Genomic DNA, 10005 nt, shown 5'->3' on the forward strand with positions numbered 1-10005 from the left:
AAGTAGAGAAAGTATGTTAGCTTATGCCTCACCCTCATATGAAACTGCAATAGTGATTACCGGTCTTGTTAATAATTGCCCAGGACAATTCCGCACACCGATGCACCATTATTCTGTTGGAAATATGCCCTAGAGGCAATAATAAAAGCATTATTATTATATTTCCTTGTTCATGATAATTGTCTTTATTCATGCTATAATTATGTTATCCGGAAATCGTAATACATGTGTGAATAATAGACACCAACATGTCCCTAGTAAGCCTCTAGTTGACTAGCTCGTTGATCAACAGATAGTCATGGTTTCCTGACTATGGACATTGGATGTCATTGATAACGGGATCACATCATTAGGAGAATGATGTGATGGACAAGACCCAATCCTAAACATAGCACAAGATCGTATAGTTTGTTTGCTAGAGTTTTCCAATGTCAAGTATCCTTTCCTTAGACCATGAGATCGTGTAACTCCCGGATACCGTAGGAGTGCTTTGGGTGTGCCAAACGTCACAACATAACTGGGTGACTATAAAGGTATACTACGGGTATCTCCGAAAGTGCCTGTTGGGTTGACACGGATCAAGACTGGGATTTGTCACTCCGTATGACGGAGAGGTATCACTGGGCCCACTCGGTAATGCATCATCATAATGAGCTCAAAGTGACCAAGTGTCTGGTCACGGGATCATGCATTACGGTACGAGTAAAGTGACTTGCCGGTAACGAGATTGAACGAGGTATTGGGATACCGATGATCGAATCTCGGGCAAGTAACATACCGATTGACAAAGGGAATTGTATACGGGGTTGCTTGAATCCTTGACATCGTGGTTCATCCGATGAGATCATCGAGGAGCATGTGGGAGCCAACATGGGTATCCATATCCCGCTGTTGGTTATTGACTGGAGAGTCGTCTCGGTCATGTCTACATGTCTCCCGAACCCGTAGGGTCTACACACTTAAGGTTCGGTGACGCTAGGGTTGTAGGGATATGTATATGCAGTACCGAATGTTGTTCGGAGTCCCGGATGAGATCCCGGACGTCACAGGGAGTTACGGAATGGTCCGGAGGTAAAGAATTATATATAGGAAGTGCTATTTCGGGCATTGGGACAAGTTTCGGGGTCACCGGTATTGTACCGGGACCACCGGAAGGGTCCCGGGGGTCCACCGGGTGGGGCCACCTGTCCCGGGCGGCCACATGGGATGTAGGGGGTGCGCCTTGGCCTACATGGGCCAAGGGCACCAGCCCCAAGAGGCCCATGCGCCTAGGGTTTCAAGGAGGGAAGAGTCCTAGGAGGGGAAGGCACCTCCTAGGTGCCTTGGGGAGGAGGGATTCCTCCCCTTGGCCGCACCCCCCTAGGAGATTAGATCTCCTAGGGCCGGCGCCCCCCCTTGGCCCTCCTATATATAGTGGGGGAGATGGAGGACTTCTTACCTTTTCCTTTGGTGCCTCCCTCTCCCTCTCCAACACCCCCTCCTCCTCCATAGTGCTTGGCGAAGCCCTGCCGGAGTACTGCAGCTCCATCACCACCACGCCGTCGTGCTGCTACTGGAGCCATCTGCCTCAACCTCTCCTTCCCCCTTGCTGGATCAAGAAGGAGGAGACGTGGCTGTTTCGTACGTGTGTTGAACGCGGAGGTGCCGTCCGTTCGGTGCTAGGATCTTCAGTGATTCGAATCACGTCGAGTACGACTCCCTCATCCCTGTTCTTTGAACGCTTCCGCTTACGATCTACAAGGTACGTAGATGCATCTAATCACTCGTTGCTAGATGAACTCCTAGATGGATCTTGGTGAAACCGTAGGAAATTTTTTGTTTTCTGCAACGTTCCCCAACAGTGGCATCATGAGCTAGGTCTATGCGTAGTTCTCTTCCACGAGTAGAACACAATTTGTTGTGGGAGTTGATGTTGTCAACTTTCTTGCCGCTACTAGTCTTATCTTGCTTCAACGGTATTGTGAGATGAAGTGGCCCGGACCAACCTTACACGTACGCTTACGTGAGACCGGTTCCACCGACTAACATGCACAAGTTGCATAAAGGTGGCTGGCGGGTGTCTGTCTCTCCCACTTTAGTTGGAGCGGATTCGATGAAAAGGGTCCTTATGAAGGGTAAATAGAAGTTAACAAATCACGTTGTGGCTTTCACGTAGGTAAGAAAACGTTCTTGCTAGAACCCTATTTCAGCCACGTAAAACTTGCAACAACAATTAGAGGATGTCTAACTTGTTTTTTGCAGCAAGTGCTTTGTGATATGATATGGCCAAAGTTGTGATGAATGATGAATGATCTATATTTAATGTATGAGATGTTCATGCTATTGTAATAGGAATCACGACTTGCATGTCGATGAGTATGACAACCGGCAGGAGCCATAGGAGTTGTCTTTATTTTTTGTATGACCTGCGTGTCATTGAGAAACGTCATGTAAATTACTTTACTTTATTGCTAAACGCGTTAGCCATAGTAGTAGAAGTAATAGTTGGCGAGCAACTTCATGGAGACACGATGATGGAGATCATGATGATGGAGATCATGGTGTCATGCCGGTGACAAGATGATCATGGAGCCCCAAGATGGAGATCAAAGGAGCTATGTGATATTGGCCATATCATGTCACTATTATTATTTGATTGCATGTGATGTTTATCATGTTTTTCATCTTGTTTGCTTAGAACGACGGTAGTAAATTAGATGATCCCTCATAATAATTTCAAGAAAGTGTTCCCCCTAACTGTGCACCGTTGCGACAGTTTGTTGTTTCGAAGCACCACGTGATGATTGGGTGTGATAGATTCTAACGTTCACATACAACGGGTGTAAGACAGATTTACACATGCAAAACACTTAGGTTGACTTGACGAGCCTAGCATGTACAGACATGGCCTCAGAACACAGAAGACCGAAAGGTCGAGCATGAGTCGTATAGAAGATACGATCAACATGAAGATGTTCACCGACGTTGACTAGTCCGTCTCACGTGATGATCGGACACGGCCTAGTTAACTCGGATCATGTTATACTTAGATGACTGGAGGGATGTCTATCTAAGTGGGAGTTCATTGAATAATTTGATTAGATGAACTTAATTATCATGAACTTAGTCTAAAATCTTTACAATATGTCTTGTAGATCAAATGGCCAACGTAGTCCTCAAATTCAACGCGTTCCTAGAGAAAACCAAGCTGAAAGACGATGGCAGCAACTACACGGACTGGGTCCGGAACCTGAGGATCATCCTCATAGCTGCCAAGAAAGATTATGTCCTACAAGAACCGCTAGGTGATGCACCTGTTCTCCCAGCAGAACAAGACGTTATGAACGCTTGGCAGGCACGTACTGATGACTACTCCCTCGTTCAGTGCGGCATGCTTTACAGCTTAGAGCCGGGGCTCCAAAAGCGTTTTGAGAGACATGGAGCATATGAGATGTTCGAAGAGCTGAAAATGGTTTTCCAAGCTCATGCCCGGGTCGAGAGATATGAAGTCTCCGACAAATTCTTCAGTTGTAAGATGGAGGAAAATAGTTCTGTCAGTGAGCACATACTCACAATGTCTGTTTTACATAACCGCTTGACTCAGCTGGGAGTTAATCTCCCGAATGACGCGGTCATTGACAGAATCCTCCAGTCGCTTCCACCGAGCTACAAGAGCTTTGTGATGAACTTCAATATGCAGGGGATGGAAAAGACCATTCCTGAAGTATTTGCAATGCTGAAATCAGCAGAGGTAGAAGTCAAAAAGGAACATCAAGTGTTGATGGTGAATAAAACCACTAAGTTCAAGAAGGGCAAGGGTAAGAAAACCTTCAAGAAAGACGGCAAGGGAGTTGCCGCGCCCGGCAAGCAAGCTGCCGGGAAGAAGCCAAAGAATGGACCCAAGCCCGAGACTGAGTGCTTTTATTGCAAGGAAAGTGGTCACTGGAAGCGGAACTGCCCCAAATACTTAGCAGACAAGAAGGCCGGCAAAACGAAAGGTATATGTGATATACATGTAATTTATGTGTACCTTATGAGTACTCGTAGTAGCTCCTGGGTATTTGATACCGGTGCAGTTGCTCACATTTGTAACTCAAAGCAGGAGCTGCGGAATAAGTGGAGACTGGCGAAGGACGAGGTGACGATGCGCGTCGGGAATGGTTCCAAGGTCGATGTGATCACCGTCGGCACGCTACCTCTACATTTACCTACGGGATTAGTTTTGAACCTCAATAATTGTTATTTAGTGCCAAGTTTGAGCATGAACATTGTATCAGGATCTCGTTTAATTCGAGATGGCTACTCATTTAAATCCGAGAATAATGGTTGTTCTATTTATATGAGAGATATGTTTTATGGTCATGCTCTGATGGTAAATGGTTTATTCTTAATGAATCTCGAGCGTAATGCTACACATATTCATAGTGTGAGTACCAAAAGATATAAGATTGATAATGATAGTCCCACATACTTGTGGCACTGCCGCCTTGGTCACATAGGTGTCAAATGCATGAAGAAGCTCCATGCTGATGGACTTTTAGAGTCTCTTGATTACGAATCATTTGACACGTGCGAGCCATGCCTCATGGGTAAAATGACCAAGAGTCCGTTCTCAGGAACAATAGAGCGAGCAACCAACTTATTGGAAATCATACATACTGATGTATGCGGTCCAATGAGTGTTGAGGCTCGCAGTGGCTATCGTTATGTTCTCACCCTCACTGATGACTTGAGTAGATATGGGTATGTCTACTTAATGAAACACAAGTCTGAGACCTTTGAAAAGTTCAAGGAATTTCAGAGTGAGGTTGAGAATCAACGTGACAGAAAATCAAGTTCCTACGATCAGATCGTGGAGGAGAATACTTGAGTCACGAGTTTGGCACACACTTAAGAAAATGTGGAATAGTTTCACAGCTCACGCCGCCTGGAACACCTCAGCGTAATGGTGTGTCCGAACGTCGTAATCGCACTCTATTAGATATGGTGCGATCTATGATGTCTCTTGCCGATTTACCGCTATCCTTTTGGGGGTATGCTTTAGAGACTGCCGCATTCACTTTAAATAGGGCTCCATCGAAATCCGTTGAGACGACACCGTTTGAATTATGGTTTGGGAAGAAACCTAAGCTGTCGTTTCTAAAAGTTTGGGGATGCGATGCTTATGTCAAGAAACTTCAACCTGAAAAGCTCGAACCCAAATCGGAAAAATGCGTCTTCATAGGATACCCTAAAGAAACTATTGGGTATACCTTCTACCTCAGATCCGAAAGCAAGATCTTTGTTGCCAAGAATGGATCCTTTCTAGAAAAGGAGTTTCTCTTGAAAGAAGTAAGTGGGAGGAAAGTAGAACTTGATGAAGTATTACCTCTTGAACCGGAAAATGGCACAACTCAAGAAAATGTTCCTGAGGTGCCTGCACCGACTAGAGAGGAAGATAATGATGATGATCAAGATACTTCTGATCAAGCTCCTACTGAAATTCAAAGGTCCACAAGGACACGTTCCGCACCAGAGTGGTACGGCAACCCTGTCTTGGAAATCATGTTGTTAGACAACGGTGAACCTTCGAACTATGAAGAAGCGATGGCGGGCCCGGATTCCGACAAATGGCTAGAAGCCATGAAATCCGAGATAGGATCCATGTATGAAAACGAAGTATGGACTTTGACTGACTTTCCCGTTGAGCGGCGAGCCATAGAAAATAAATGGATCTTTAAGAAGAAGACAGACGCGGATGGTAATGTGACCATCTATAAAGCTCGGCTTGTCGCTAAGGGTTATCGACAAGTTCAAGGGGTTGACTACGATGAGACTTTCTCACCGGTAGCGAAGCTGAAGTCCGTCCGAATCATGTTAGCAATTGCCGCATTTTATGATTATGAAATATGGCAGATGGATGTCAAAACGGCATTCCTTAATGGTTTCCTTAAGGAAGAATTGTATATGATGCAGCCGGAAGGTTTTGTCGATCCTAAGAATGCTGACAAGGTGTGCAAGCTCCAACGCTCGATTTATGGGATGGTGCAAGCATCTTGGAGTTGGAACATTCGTTTTGATGAGATGATCAAAGCGTTTGGGTTTACACAGACTTATGGAGAAGCCTGTGTTTACAAGAAAGTGAGTGGGAGCTCTGTAGCATTTCTCATATTATATGTAGATGACATACTTTTGATGGGAAATGATATAGAACTCTTGGACAGCATAAAGGCCTACTTGAATAAGAGTTTTTCAAAGGACCTTGGAGAAGCTGCTTATATATTAGGCATCAAGATCTACAGAGATAGATCAAGACGCCTCATAGGTCTTTCACAAAGCACATACCTTGATAAGATATTGAAGAAGTTCAATATGGATCAGTCCAAGAAGGGGTTCTTGCCTGTGTTGCAAGGTGTGAAATTGAGCTCAGCTCAATGTCCGGCCACGGCAGAAGATATAGAAGAGATGACTGTTATCCCCTATGCCTCAGCCATAGGTTCTATTATGTATGCCATGCTGTGTACCAGACCTGATGTAAACCTTGCCGTAAGTTTGGTAGGAAGGTACCAAAGTAATCCCGGCAAGGAACACTGGACATCGGTCAAGAATATCCTGAAGTACCTGAAAAGGACTAAGGAAATGTTTCTCGTTTATGGAGGTGACGAAGAGCTCGTCGTAAAAGGTTACGTCGACGCTAGCTTCGACACAGATCTGGATGACTCTAAGTCACAAACCGGATACGTGTATATTTTGAATGGTGGGGTAGTAAGCTGGTGCAGTTGCAAGCAGAGCGTCGTGGCGGGATCTACATGTGAAGCGGAATACATGGCAGCCTCGGAGGCAGCGCATGAAGCAACTTGGGTGAAGGAGTTCATCACCGACCTAGGAGTCATACCCAATGCGTCGGGGCCGATCAAGCTCTTCTGTGACAACACTGGAGCTATTGCTCTTGCCAAGGAGCCCAGGTTTCACAAGAAGACAAGGCACATCAAGCGTCGCTTCAACTCCATTCGTGAAAATGTTCAAGCTGGAGACATAGATATTTGTAAAGTGCACACGGACCTGAATGTAGCAGATCCGTTGACTAAACCTCTCCCTAGAGCAAAACATGATCAACACCAGAATTCCATGGGTGTTCGATTCATCACAATGTAACTAGATTATTGACTCTAGTGCAAGTGGGAGACTGTTGGAAATATGCCCTAGAGGCAATAATAAAAGCATTATTATTATATTTCCTTGTTCATGATAATTGTCTTTATTCATGCTATAATTGTGTTATCCGGAAATCGTAATACATGTGTGAATAATAGACACCAACATGTCCCTAGTAAGCCTCTAGTTGACTAGCTCGTTGATCAACAGATAGTCATGGTTTCCTGACTATGGACATTGGATGTCATTGATAACGGGATCACATCATTAGGAGAATGATGTGATGGACAAGACCCAATCCTAAACATAGCACAAGATCGTATAGTTTGTTTGCTAGAGTTTTCCAATGTCAAGTAGCCTTTCCTTAGACCATGAGATCATGTAACTCCCGGATACCGTAGGAGTGCTTTGGGTGTGCCAAACGTCACAACGTAACTCGGTGACTATAAAGGTATACTACGGGTATCTCCGAAAGTGTATGTTGGGTTGACACGGATCAAGACTGGGATTTGTCACTCCGTATGACGGAGAGGTATCACTGGGCCCACTCGGTAATGCATCATCATAATGAGCTCAAAGTGACCAAGTGTCTGGTCACGGGATCATGCATTACGGTACGAGTAAAGTGACTTGCCGGTAACGAGATTGAACGAGTTATTGGGATACCGACGATCGAATCTCGGGCAAGTAACATACCGATTGACAAAGGGAATTGTATACGGGGTTGCTTGAATCCTCGACATCGTGGTTCATCCGATGAGATCATCGAGGAGCATGTGGGAGCCAACATGGGTATCCATATCCCGCTGTTGGTTATTGACTGGAGAGTCGTCTCGGTCATGTCTACATGTCTCCCGAACCCGTAGGGTCTACACACTTAAGGTTCGGTGACGCTAGGGTTGTAGGGATATGTATATGCAGTACCGAATGTTGTTCGGAGTCCCGGATGAGATCCCGGACGTCACGGGGAGTTACGGAATGGTCCGGAGGTAAAGAATTATATATAGGAAGTGCTATTTCGGGCATTGGGACAAGTTTCGGGGTCACCGGTATTGTACCGGGACCACCGGAAGGGTCCCGGGGGTCCACCGGGTGGGGCCACCTGTCCCGGGGGGCCACATGGGATGTAGGGGGTGCGCCTTGGCCTACATGGGCCAAGGGCACCAGCCCCAAGAGGCCCATGCGCCTAGGGTTTCAAGGAGGGAAGAGTCCTAGGAGGGGAAGGCACCTCCTAGGTGCCTTGGGGAGGAGGGATTCCTCCCCTTGGCCGCACCCCCCTAGGAGATTAGATCTCCTAGGGCCGGCGCCCCCCCTTGGCCCTCCTATATATAGTGGGGAGATGGAGGACTTCTTACCTTTTCCTTTGGTGCCTCCCTCTCCCTCTCCAACACCCCCTCCTCCTCCATAGTGCTTGGCGAAGCCCTGCCGGAGTACTGCAGCTCCATCACCACCACGCCGTCGTGCTGCTACTGGAGCCATCTCCCTCAACCTCTCCTTCCCCCTTGCTGGATCAAGAAGGAGGAGACGTGGCTGTTTCGTACGTGTGTTGAACACGGAGGTGCCGTCCGTTCGGTGCTAGGATCTTCAGTGATTCGAATCACGTCGAGTACGACTCCCTCATCCCTGTTCTTTGAACGCTTCCGCTTGCGATCTACAAGGTACGTAGATGCATCTAATCACTCGTTGCTAGATGAACTCCTAGATGGATCTTGGTGAAACCGTAGGAAATTTTTTGTTTTCTGCAATGTTCCCCAACAGTGGCATCATGAGCTAGGTCTATGCGTAGTTCTCTTCCACGAGTAGAACACAATTTGTTGTGGGAGTTGATGTTGTCAACTTTCTTGCCGCTACTAGTCTTATCTTGCTTCAACGGTATTGTGGGATGAAGTGGCCCGGACCAACCTTACACGTACGCTTACGTGAGACCGGTTCCACCGACTAACATGCACGAGTTGCATAAAGGTGGCTGGCGGGTGTCTGTCTCTCCCACTTTAGTTGGAGCGGATTCGATGAAAAGGGTCCTTATGAAGGGTAAATAGAAGTTAACAAATCACGTTGTGGCTTTCACGTAGGTAAGAAAACGTTCTTGCTAGAACCCTATTTCAGCCACGTAAAACTTGCAACAACAATTAGAGGACGTCTAACTTGTTTTTTGCAGCAAGTGCTTTGTGATATGATATGGCCAAAGTTGTGATGAATGATGAATGATCTATATTTAATGTATGAGATGTTCATGCTATTGTAATAGGAATCACGACTTGCATGTCGATGAGTATGACAACCGGCAGGAGCCATAGGAGTTGTCTTTATTTTTTGTATGACCTACGTGTCATTGAGAAACGTCATGTAAATTACTTTACTTTATTGCTAAACGCGTTAGCCATAGTAGTAGAAGTAATAGTTGGCGAGCAACTTCATGGAGACACGATGATGGAGATCATGATGATGGAGATCATGGTGTCATGCCAGTGACAAGATGATCATGGAGCCCCAAGATGGAGATCAAAGGAGCTATGTGATATTGGCCATATCATGTCACTATTATTATTTGATTGCATGTGATGTTTATCATGTTTTTCATCTTGTTTGCTTAGAACGATGGTAGTAAATAAGATGATCCCTCATAATAATTTCAAGAAAGTGTTCCCCCTAACTGTGCACCGTTGTGATAGTTCGTTGTTTCGAAGCACCACGTGATGATTGGGTGTGATAGATTCTAACGTTCACATACCGGTCTTGTTAATAATTGCCCAGGACAATTCCACACACCGATGCACCATTATTCTGTTGGAAATATGCCCTAGAGGCAATAATAAAAGCATTATTATTATATTTCCTTGTTCATGATAATTGTCTTTATTCATGCTATAATTATGTTATCCGGAAATCGTA

The sequence above is a fragment of the Triticum aestivum genome, chromosome 4A (genome assembly GCF_018294505.1).
Source record: "Triticum aestivum cultivar Chinese Spring chromosome 4A, IWGSC CS RefSeq v2.1, whole genome shotgun sequence".
NCBI lineage: Eukaryota > Viridiplantae > Streptophyta > Magnoliopsida > Poales > Poaceae > Triticum > Triticum aestivum.